Below are 12,449 nucleotides of genomic sequence, written 5' to 3'. Positions count from 1 at the left end.
CTGCAGGAAATTGTAGCTTAAATATGTAACAATTCAATGCAGAGGTGATCACTGTATTATTAATTTTCAGAAGAAGAGAGTTTAACTCTTCTTTCTAAAGTAGACAAGGGGTAATAGAAGCCAGAATACAAGCTAATAACAGTAAACGAACTTAAAATGGATAACTTCAAGCAGGCGTCAGATTATCAGGTGTTACAGCAATAACTTTTTCAAAGTTATTGAAAAAGAATATCAAAGCAAGGATCACAACAGTGTTCTCACGAATATCTGAAAACATGCCAAAAATTTTGGCCCTAAAGGGAACAGACCTTTCCTACCAACACAAACTCTGACTCACTTTAGTTCACCCACGAATCTATCAATCTTTCTTCCATTTAATTTATAGTTTCTTCAACTGAGTTTATTTGTTTTTCTTTTTCTTTTGCCACTACGGTTATTGCTGGGTGCATACACTATAAATCTACTGCTCATGACAACCATTTTTATTTCTATTTTCTAATTTTTATTTATTAAAAGGAAACACTGACAAAAAACATAGGATAAGAGGGGTACAACTCCACACAATTTCCACCACCAGAACTCCGTATCCCATCCCCTCCCCTGCTAGCTTTCCTATTCTTTATCCCTCTGGGAGTATGGACCCAGGGTCATTATGGGATGCAGAAGGTGCAAGGTCTGGCTTCTGTAATTACTTCCCCCGCTGAGCATGGGCATTAACAGATTGATCCATACTCACAACTTGTCTCTCTCTTTCCCTAGTCGGGCAGGGTTCTGGAGATGTGGGACTCCAGGACACATTGGTGGGGTCATCTGTCGGGAAATCCGGTTGGCATCATGCTAGCATCTGGGACCTGGTGGCTGAAAAAAGAGTTAAGATATAGAGCCAAACAAATTGTTGACTAATCGTGAACCTAAAGACTGGAATAGTTCAGATGAAGAGTTGGGGGGGGATGTCTCTGTTTTGTATATAGCTAGTAGTTCTATTTTAGTTATATTCTGAAGAGCCCAGGACAATACTACATTTTTTTTCTTTCTATTCTTATTCAACAGGACAGGGAGAAATTGCGAGGGGAAGGAAAGATAGAGAGGTAGAAAGAAGGCAAGTAAGAAAGGTACCTGCAAAGCTGTTTTATGGCTTGTGAAGCACACTGCCTGTAGGTGAGGTGTGAGGGCTAGAACTTAGTTTCTTATTCATCCTCACATATACACTTAACTAAATGCACCACCTCATGGCCCCCAAGATTATTTGTTTAAATTAGGAATCAGAAAACTTTTTCTTAAAGAATCAGGGTCTAAATTCCTTTGGCTTTTGGACCATCTGGTCTCTGTCGCAACTATTTTGTTATAGCATGCTCTGTTATAGCATGAAAGTAACTAGAGATGATACATGAAAAAAAAAATAAGCCTGACTATAATCCAGTCAAATATTTACAAAGACATGTAGCTCACCCTTGGATCTCAGCTTGCTGAATTTATCTACAAACCTGTTGTTGTATTTATTTTTCCCCAAGGACTCTATTAGGAAAATAATCATTTACAGGACTATTGATTGCCCTGTGTGTGCAGTTTCTGATTTCTATTATCTGTGTCAGCACAAACCCTATGTATGTTTTTAGTGATCTTTTGTACTTTATCCCTATAATCAACTATTTCTTTAACACTTTAAAGGAATTAAATGTAATAACCTTTTGTATTATTTCATGATTTCTTATTACTCTTCTATTACTTGTTTATATTGACTTTCATTCAAAATTTCTTGCTCACTTAGGTAATTTGCGGTTTTTGCTGCCACGTATTTCTCCAGTACTGTTGTTTCCTACCAGATTTAGGCTTTCCTCTCCTAAATACTCAAAAATACTTCCCAATTAGGAACTCTTTAGCATTCTCCTTTGAAATTGACTAAACCATATTCAGGTGCTGTAAATTCAAATTAAACATGGTTTTATTTATGAGCATCAAATCATAAGAAGTGAAACAGATTTCCCACATAAATGATAACAATGTTTGCTAATGAATCAAAAATATTACATATGAGTATCCCAAAAGCTGTTCTTCATTATGTTCAGCAGAGAATTTTGATCTATGAATATTGAATTACTTTTTGGTAATTTGAGGATATGATGAAGAGATAACTAAAAGATAACAGAGGAAGAGTTAGAAAGAAGCCGAAGCTAGAAGGAAACATTGAGTGAGATGTCATAAAGAGAAGGATGTGTATGGGATGATCTCACTCATGGTTAGATCTTAAGAAACAAGATCAGAAAGGGGAAACAATGAGAACTCAGACTGGTTTGCAATATTGCATCAACACAAAGGACTCAGGATAGAGCAAAGCCAGGGAAAGTAGGAGAGGTAGGAGAGGTAGGGAAGGGAGAGGTAGGAGAGGGTCCTGGCACAATGGTGGAAAAGGACCTAAGGCAGGGCTGATAGTGCTTTACAGACACCTATTATGGTGAGATGAAAAATTTTACCCAAGCATCAGTAACTGTACAATAAACCACTAAGTTCCACCCAATAAAGCCCAAACCACAACAAAGAGACAGGGAAAAAGAAGAGAAAGTGAAGTAGAATAAGTGGTTATTGCCAAGGTTTGGGTTGGGAGAATAGAGAAGATGTTGTTACGGATCAAAACTTACTGGTTAGTGTAGATAAATTAGACCTGGAGATAGATGCAGTGTCGTGAGACAGAAAGAAATTTTATACAATAAGCATCAAACTTGGTAGGAGGTTAGATCTTTATTATTCCTACTACAAAATATAAATGGTAGTCATGTGACATGATAGAAGTTCCAAAGTATTTCTAAAATGGCAATTAAATGAAATTTGATATGTTAAGATGTCAAATACCTTAAATTTATAAAACTTTACTTATCAAATCTATTTTAGTAAACGTCTTTAAAACTTTTCTAAAAAGGAAATTCAAGTAAAATAGCTAGTACTAGAATTAGGTCTAGATAGAGGGAGAAAATACCAGGGAATCTCACTATGATAGAGAATTTGGAAAGAGAAGTAGATCAAATGTTTGAGATGATGATTGTTTGTTATATAGAATAATTCCATCTTCATAATCTTGGAAGTATACATTGAGAAACTAAGTTTAGTTTTTTTTTTTTTCTCTCTCTAATCAACATTGAATTTCTTTAGGAAACAACAACTTGGAACTTAAAATTAAACCTTTTTTTATAAGATATTTTTATTTGTTTATTATTGGATAGAGACAGAGAAACTGAGAGGGAATGGGAGATATAGAGGAAGAGAGACAGAGAGACACCTGCAGCCCTGATTCATCACTCAGATCTTCCCTCTGCAGATAGGGAGAGGGAAGGCTTGAACTTAGGTCCTTGTGCAATATAATGTGTGCACTTAACCAGGTGCACCAACACCTGTCCCCAAAATTAAATCTTATCAAAATGTTTTATATATTTTTTAAAAACTTTAAAAAATATTTATTGATTGATTCCCTTTAGTTGCCCTTGTTTTATTATTGTAGTTATTGTTGTTGTTATTGATGCCGTAGCTGTTAGATAGGACAGAGAGAAATAAAGAGAAGAAGGGAAAACAGAGAGGGGGGGAGAAAGACACCTACAGACCTGCTTCACTGCTTGTGAAGCAACACCCCAGCAGATAGGGAGCCGGGGATTCGAACCAGGATCCTTATTCCAGTGCTGTGTTTTGCACCGCCTGTGCTTAACCCGCTGCACTACCTGCTGACTCCCAGTGATTTATATATTTTAAACATTCTCATTTTTACTCTAGGTAGTAAAGTTGAAAGCACTATTAGGAAGTTGAATATGGAATAGTTTGCCAGGGGATATTTTATAGTGCTTATTAGGAAAAAAAAAAAAAAAAAAGCCTTTGCTCTCTGCCACCTTCCAGACCCCAAGTTGCAGACTCTATTGTGATTTCACCCTGACTTCTCTGGGTAGACCACCTCACTAGAGCTTTACCATACCAGGGAAAGATAGAAAAAGAATGGGGGTGTGGAGAGACCTGCCATCACCCATGTCCAGTGGAGAAGCAATTACAGAAGCCAGAACACCTACCTCCTGCACTCCAAAGCAATTTTGATCTGTACTCCCAGTGGGGGAGAAATAATAGGAGGAAGAGGATAAGAGAGCTCTGAACTCCAGCTCCACCAGGACCTGGAGAGAGAGGAGGAAAAAGGAAGGGGCATTTGAATGTAGCAATAAGGCTGGTCACGTGTGGCTTAAAAGGGAAGAAAAGGACTGGACCTGGAAAAAAAAGGGGGGGGGATAGTTATGTACAAATGTAGACAGATTGCTGTAGCAATTATAGTTAGCTCACGTCTGGAACTTTAGGAGATCTGCTATGGCTTGCAACAGAGGGATTTGAGATTCAGAACTTTGATTAATATTAATTTAATTAATATTAAATCACTAATAGCATTTAAAAATAAGTAAATAATAACAAAACAAATAAGACTGTAAAAATAAAGAAAAAGAACTTCTCAATAACAAGAGAGGGATAGGTAAAGGTAAATAGTCCAGAAGCAAAAATAACTGAAAGATTCAGATAATCAGATCTGAGATACAATTTAAACAAATGACTTTCTAAAAAATGTAACATGCAATTATAAAGAAATGTGATTGATTAAATAATTTTAAATATGAAGGCATAGATCATTTAAATTTAATATTTTTATATTCTATATGTGTTTTTTTTGAGTAATAAGGGGAAGAAATAATGAAAGAAGAACATCACTGTCAGAGATCCAGGAAAGTTTAAAGAAATATTAGTAAATATTTATATTAATGTCTCATTTTAACTGGTGAGGAATGCAGTCAGAAATTTTCATCCATTACAAGGGTATATGGAGACAGACATGTTTAGATATTAACAAAAGAAATTGGAGTAGTGGTATGATCACAGTGGAAGTCAACTGGCAAGAAAGAGTGTGGACTCTTTATAACTGGAGATGTTTGGCATCTAAAGAGCCATGGCTTCTGTGGTCAGGTGAAGTGCTGCATGGCTGTTTAGAAATTCCCATGGCTTATAAAATACCTAGAATTGACAAAGCACTTTTGAGAAAAAATTAACAGAACTACAGGTATCACAACTCCTGATCTCAAACTATCTTATAGGCCATTGTAATCAAACCTACCTGGTTCTGGAACAAAAATAGACACTCTGACCATTGGAGCAGAATTGAGAGCCCATAAATAAACCCCCACACCTATGGGCATTTAATTTTTGACATGGGGACCCAAAATATTAAATAGAGAAAGGAGAGTATCTTCAAAAAATGGTGTTGAGAAAATTGGGGTTTAAACATACAGAAGAATGAACCTGAAGCCACTATACTTCACCACACACCAAAGCCAACTCCAAATGGAGCAGGGGCTTGAATATTAGATGAGAAACTACCAAATATTTAGAGAAAAAATATTTGAAGAGCTCTTTTCCATCAAAGTTGTATAGGCTTCTTCAATGACTCAAGTCCAGTTTCAAGGAAAACCAGACCAAACCAGAGGAACTACATCAAATTGAAAAGCTTCTGCACAGCAAAAAAAAACCCACCACCCAAACATAGAAGTGTCCATGTCAGATGATCTTCAAAGGTTCTTGCTAAGTTCAGATGCCTCAAATCATTTCAGTGATTAGGTTAAAAACTGAAATAATATTTATATGAATTCTGATTAAGCAATCAGCCAGCAGTTTCAACTACATTTTTTTTTGTGAGCTAATCAATACCCTTCCTATTTTTCCAGCATCCTCAGAAACAAAATTGGTATAGCTGTATCTTGATTCTTCCTTTCTTCACTGTTGAGTAGAATTATCTAGGATTACAAAATGTACTTCTAAATATAGAAATTTTATAGTATTATCATTGAAAATCCTAGTCAGACTGATTATAAACTCATCCAGTAGTGGTATTTTCTGCCAAAGCTTGATTATCAGAAAGGTAGTCATACAACTTAACAATTTCTTAGTGGCTAAAAGACATTGGAGTGAGAAAAACCTTATTATTATTATTTTTTACTGTGTAGACTACTGAAGTTGTTTACTTTGTAGACATATTTTCAATTTTAATAAAAAAGAGATTAAACTGAAACAAAGGCAAACATTTTATAAAAATGAGTGAGAACCATTGGCTGTTTTGTGTACTTATCTGAGAAGAAATATATAATTATTTGTGGTAACCATTACTTCTTACTGTTAATAGAGGTCATGTTTCAATACATCCTCAGTACAGTTATTAACACAGAAGAACTACATATTAAATGTTTGATAAATGAAAAGTTAATTCTCATTTAACTTGTATTTCTCAAAGTAGCACAAAATAAGTAACCTACAGTAAATGAGCTTTCTCCAGAAGCTGATAGTGGGGGCAGCAATCATATATATTTTTAATGTTTTCATGACTCTCTATCAATTTTAAATGTTCTTCCTCTGTTAATATTTGGACTTTATCTCCAGTCAAGCACAGATTTTTAACTGTAATTTTAATTCCTCAATTTGTATCGTTTCTCACTTTTTAGCCACTGAGACTCTTGGGTTAGCAAAGTGAACAGCAGAGTTGGGATGGATCTTAAAGTTTAAAAGCTAAACTAAGCGTGGCTCAGACTAGAGACACCCTTTTGTGATTCAGTTTTCTAACTGATAGGGAGTCACTATGGCAGATAATGTTTCTGCATTTAAGCCCATAAGAATTATTGTGAAAGCAAGTGGAACTCATGACAGACCAGGGGGGTGAGAGCAGAGGAACCCTTGCAGTGAGAGGAATCAAAGATTGTCTTTAGAACCCATGCTACCTGAGCAACCAGGTCAAAGAAGCTGCCTCTAATGAAGACCCATCCATTACCATGAAGTGCCAGCTCGAGCCCTAGATCACTTTCACGGTCTCCAAAGAAGCGGGGCTGTTATCAGTTACGTTCAAAAATCCACTGGAAAGTCATTCATTTCACTTTATGGTCCTAATTAGCCATTTGTATAGTTCTATAATTAAATATGTTCCTTTCTCATCAAGTTTTTCACTTTAGTAATGATACCACTGTGCCACAAACAGGCCCCATGCTGCTGGGTTGGGGACTTATTCATAGCATTTAATTGGTCACCCAGTGGTTAGCCAATAACCCCTTCCATGGGAAGCAACACTCTGAATGCTGTTAATGGGCTGGCAGCACAGTGATTGCCTCCTGGTACCCAGCAGTACTGGGAATAAAGCAATTTCCTCCACTGTGTTGTGTGCCCAATAGCTAATCCGCTCCACTCCTGAAATGCACACTATTTGGTTATAAGTATTTGTGCTGGCTTACTTACCGCTGCGTTGTTAATAGGCAGTGATTCTTCAATGCTCCTTCAGTGAAGTTACAGTCTGCTTGCTGACTGCTAATTAAAACAAGTTTGCTCTCTAAGACTGCAACTAAAAGGTAGCAAGGTCATCGTATTTAATGCAGTAACCTTTTATTTAACAATGTTGATACACTACTCATGGGTACACATTTTGTAAACTGCCAAGTCTGTTATTGATTGCTTCAAAAGAACAAAAATCGAGCCACTGACTAGTCTTCCTGCCTTTGAAGCGAAATTGTTTGAACTCCCAAGTACAAGACTCTGTTATACACAGGTCTGTCATACTATTCTATTTACAATATTTGGACTTCTGAAAACACAAAACCCACACTACTACCCATAAACATGAAGGCCATTACAATAACACTTGGCTTTCCCCCCCATGTATTTCGTTTTAATTATAGTTTGATGTATGAAAGGGCATCATGAAGGCTCTAACTTAGGAAGTAAAACCATCAGTTGATGGTACTTCTTAACCACGTGCTTGGGGGAAACACACAATGATATTTAACATGTTTTATGTGCATCTTGCCCATATATTTTTATGTCATATCTGACACTAATTTGTAGAAAAAAATTAGAATTTGCCAAATTTTTATGTGTGTTCCTTCCTTAATGTTGTTGAGAGTTATCTTCAGTGATGACAAAGAAAACAATACAGTATACTTTCTATGACACTGTACCTCTTCCTGCTTTAGGCACTTTTCAGAGAGCCAGGAGTGTCAATGTGAATTATCCAGGGCTCTCAAAGTTATTCTCCCTCAAAGTTAAGTATTGTTGCTTTGGAAAAATAGTTCCATTGCTCAACCATAAAAAATTTGAAAGAATTTTAAAAATTCACCACTCACAACCAGAAAAAGATGAGACACTGTAACTATGGAAAAAGCAATGCTGTCACCCGGGGCAAGGTGACATCACAAACAATTTATCTCTGGTGTGTAATCCACTTTCGGGAGTTCTAGTATTGAAAGTTAAAAGCCAATCGGTAGTCAGAATATCCTGTATCATGTATGCTCAAATATTTGTCCATACATAGCTGTAACTATACAAAATACAAAGCTGCCACTTTAAAAGTACTATCATCTATAAATCTATTTACATTCATACACAGAGTGGTAAACCAATATGCCCTTGTAATAATAGACAAACTGCTTGGGTATACGTTTGTTGTTGAATACTTTTGTGGTAATATATATATATATTATATATAACATAATATATATAATATATATACTTTAAACTATTTATTTTCCCTTTTGTTGCCCTTGTTTTTTATTGTTGTTGTAGTTATTATTATTGTTGTCATTGTTAGGACAGAGAGAAACGGAGAGAAGAGGGGAAGACGGGGGGGAGGAGAAAGATAGACACCTGCAGACCTGTTTCACCGCCTGTAAGGCGACTCCCCTGAATGTAGGGAGCCAGGGGCTCAAACCAAGATCCTCACGCCAGTCCTTGCACTTTGTGCCACCTGCGCTTAACCCACTGCGCTACCGCCCAACTCCCGGTAAAAATTTTAAATCACTTAAATTAATGCATGACAAATATTTCCTAAAACCAGAAGCATATTAATTATTTTTAAAGTCTGATTTGGAAGTTTGGAAACCATCAGTTTAAATATATATATAAATATATAAATATTTATAAATATATAAATACATATATAAATATACAAATATATGGATATATAAGTAATAAATATATACATATATACATATCTATATATATTTACGTATTCATTCACTGATTTATGAGAAAGAAGGGAAAGAGAACCAGAGTGTTACTCTGGTATATTTGATGGCAGGGATTGAACTCTGTACCTCAAGTTTGAGAGTCCAACTCTTCATCCACTTCCTGAGCTTCAGTGAATGAGTCTTATGTGCATGCTTTCCTTTCATGAGACCCTGGTTTCAACCTACTGGGCAGCATTGTGGAGCTCCACAGACAAAACGGAAGAAACAAAGGTGTTTTATTCAATAGATGGTGGAGTGGTATTTTAGTGTCTTAGCCTGAACTCTGTGACAATGCTTTTATGTACTTAACAGCTCTGTGATAAGATTGTTTGGTGATGGGTATGGGATTAGACAGCCCAGGTTCTAAGTGCAGGGTGCTATACAAAGTAGACCACATCTAATCAAGTTTTAAGCTGTATCTCCCCCTTTTCACAAGGGCTTTTTAATTTGTGATTAAAAATGATTTAGAAGATTATAATATTGTAGGGTATAATTCTACACCACACCCAGCAACCAAGTTCTGTGTTTCTACACATCTTTGTCTCTTAAGTTTTACTTGTAAATGAGTTCATCTAGTATTCCGATAGTTTATTTCATTTAATGTGATTCTTGAGGTGCAATCTCCTGTAGATTTCAGAAGGTCCAAGGGATTTAAAGAAGGAAAACACAAAGGGGGAACTTATGGTGGACAAAAGTTGAAGAAGAGGACAAGGTAGTTGAGGGGGTAATGTTTTTTTTTTTTTTACCTCTCTTGGGGAGACATGAAACTATACCTATGTGACAACACTCTTTTAATGAGCATTTCCTCAATAAAGTTATGTATGCTTAGAAAGTAGAATCCAATTAAACAAGATATGGCTTGTTTTACTTTCAGCATACAAATATAAAAGAAATGAGTGAGGAAGAGAAGATAAATGCAGAACATGAAACAATTGTTAATAATAGTTCAGACATGCTGAATCTGGGTTCAGTCAGAGGAGTCACTTATTTTTGAAAAACCTATAGAAAATGGAAACTAGAATAAGAAAGAGGAGTAGGAAAAGGAGAAGGATGAGTAAGAAATAAACACAAACTGAAAGAGCAGGGAAGGAAGGAAATGGAGAGCATTTAAATTAAAATCTTTTCTAAAAAAATGGTCATAAAAGACATGGGGAATAGTTGAGAAAACCATGTTCTTTTTTCTTGAGTTATTTTGTAACAACCACAGAAACAGAAAAAGAAGAGCAAAAAAAAAAAAAAAAAGCAATAGAATGCAGAAGAATTACTGGGTTTCCTCCCCCCTTCTGCCAGGATAAGAAGTTCTCCAACAATATATTAAATCATAGGGTTTCTGATTCAGAAAGAGTGTAAGTCAAGAGGACACATTTGAGTTTAAATATCAGAATCTAACGTCTGGGTGTTGCATACCTGTTTGAGTGCAGGTGTTACAATGCACTAGGACCCTGGTTCCATCCTCCAGCCCCCACCTGCAGTAAGGAAACTTTGTAGCTAAGTGGCAAAGCAGTGCTACAGGTGTCTTTCTTTCTCTCTCCTTCTTTTCTTCTTCTCTCTAGATTTTCTTCTGTATCCGTCAAACAAATAATTAAAATACTTTGGAAAAGTAAATACTAGAATCTAGGGATTGCAAGCTGAATTTTAGTTCAGGTAGAGGAAAGATTTTCAATGAATACAAAACAAATGACTTATTTGAAGAACTATAAGATAATTCTACTTCACTCTCTCTCCACCTGCTCTCTCATAAATGAATTAATAAATGAGTCAATAAATAAATACATATTTTTGGAGGCCAGGCAGTAGCACAGCGGGTTTAAGTGCACATGGTGGGAAGCGTAAGGACGAGCACAAGGATCCCAGTTCGAGCCCCTGGCTCCCAATCTATAGAGTAGTCGCTTCACAGGCAGTGAAGCGGGTCTGCAGGTATCCATCCTTATCTCTCCCTCTTAAGTCTCCCCTCCTCTTTCCATTTCTCTCTGTCCTATCTAACAACAACAATAGCAATGACAGCAATAATAATAATGACAATAACAAGGCCAAAATGGCCTCTGGGAGTATTCATATTGTGTTCATAGTGCAGGCACTGAGCCCCAGCAATAACCCTGGAGGAAAAATAAATAAATAAATAAATAAATAAACCTTTTAAAAAAATGATGGTTTCTTAAACTTCCAAATAATACTTAAAAGTAATTACTATACTTCTAGCTTTAGGCCTTTTTTTTTTTTTTTTAAAGAAAGATGCAGTTCTTACAGATGTTGTTGTCATTCTGTCATACCAGGAAAAGACGCATCAGGGTTTAGGTGACAATAAAAAATAAGCTTGAGAGACAACTGAGACAAGAGTAGATGAGCTCTCACCACTCTCAGAAATTTCTTTTTTTTTTCTAAATATTTTAATTATCTTTATTTATTAGCTCTAGATGGCTAGAAATCAAGAGGGAGGGCAGAGATAGAGAGGGAGAAAAACAGAGAGATACCTGCAGCCCTGTTTCACCACTTGTGAAGCATTCACCCTGCAGATGGGGACCAGGGGATCGAACCTGGGTTCTGTGCATTGTAACATGTGTGCTCATCTAGGTGTGCCACCACCCAGCCCCCCACTCTCAGAATTTTCTCACTTCCTGTTGGGATCTAAGATAGTCAGTCATTCCACAAGAAGATATAAACAGCTATATGTATAAAGAGACCCCAGGGTAAGTGTTGTGGATATAAATAGGTTAGATTGGAAATAAAAATGTATTAACGTATCTCACTTTTACAGAATCTAGTCTACATAAAATATTAATTTAATTATTGAGCACCTTATACACTTGAAGCTATTCAACAACAATGCATTTCTAATCCATTCATTTAGTCAAAATTTATAATTTATTGTTTGTAATGCTTCTTGGTTGCCCAAGGCATGAATACATTTGATATTTTGCTGAGAAAGGCGGTTTGATACAGGCCCTGCCAAATTGTTATGGGGAGAATCACTGGATTTATTCTTCTGTTTGACGCTTCAAATATATATTTCCAAATGACATGACTGTTGCTTACTGTCCTTGTTACTACAACACCACAATGTTTGAGATAAAAAATCCCATTTCCTTCTGGAAGCTGACTCAGGAAAGAGAATCCTAATATGCAGAGATAGGAGTCTTGACAGACTTGTTTAATGATCTAATTGGTCTTTGAACAGACTTAGGGAAAACTATTGCGTTTACTAGATGTACACTGCACTGTGATGTTTATAAAATGAGCAGTAGTTGTTCTGAACTATTTGAGCATGGAGAAATGCTTCATTAAGCATGTTGAGAAAAGTCAGAGAAGCCTTCACTAAAGACATAACTCTTGAGACAGATGTAAAGGCTCAGTAAAGAGGGCTTCTGAGTGGCTGCATTAACTGTTCCTTACCTGCTTATGTGTAGT

The sequence above is a fragment of the Erinaceus europaeus genome, chromosome 10, assembly GCF_950295315.1.
Source record: "Erinaceus europaeus chromosome 10, mEriEur2.1, whole genome shotgun sequence".
NCBI lineage: Eukaryota > Metazoa > Chordata > Mammalia > Eulipotyphla > Erinaceidae > Erinaceus > Erinaceus europaeus.
This window is presented reverse-complemented; position numbering follows the sequence as displayed.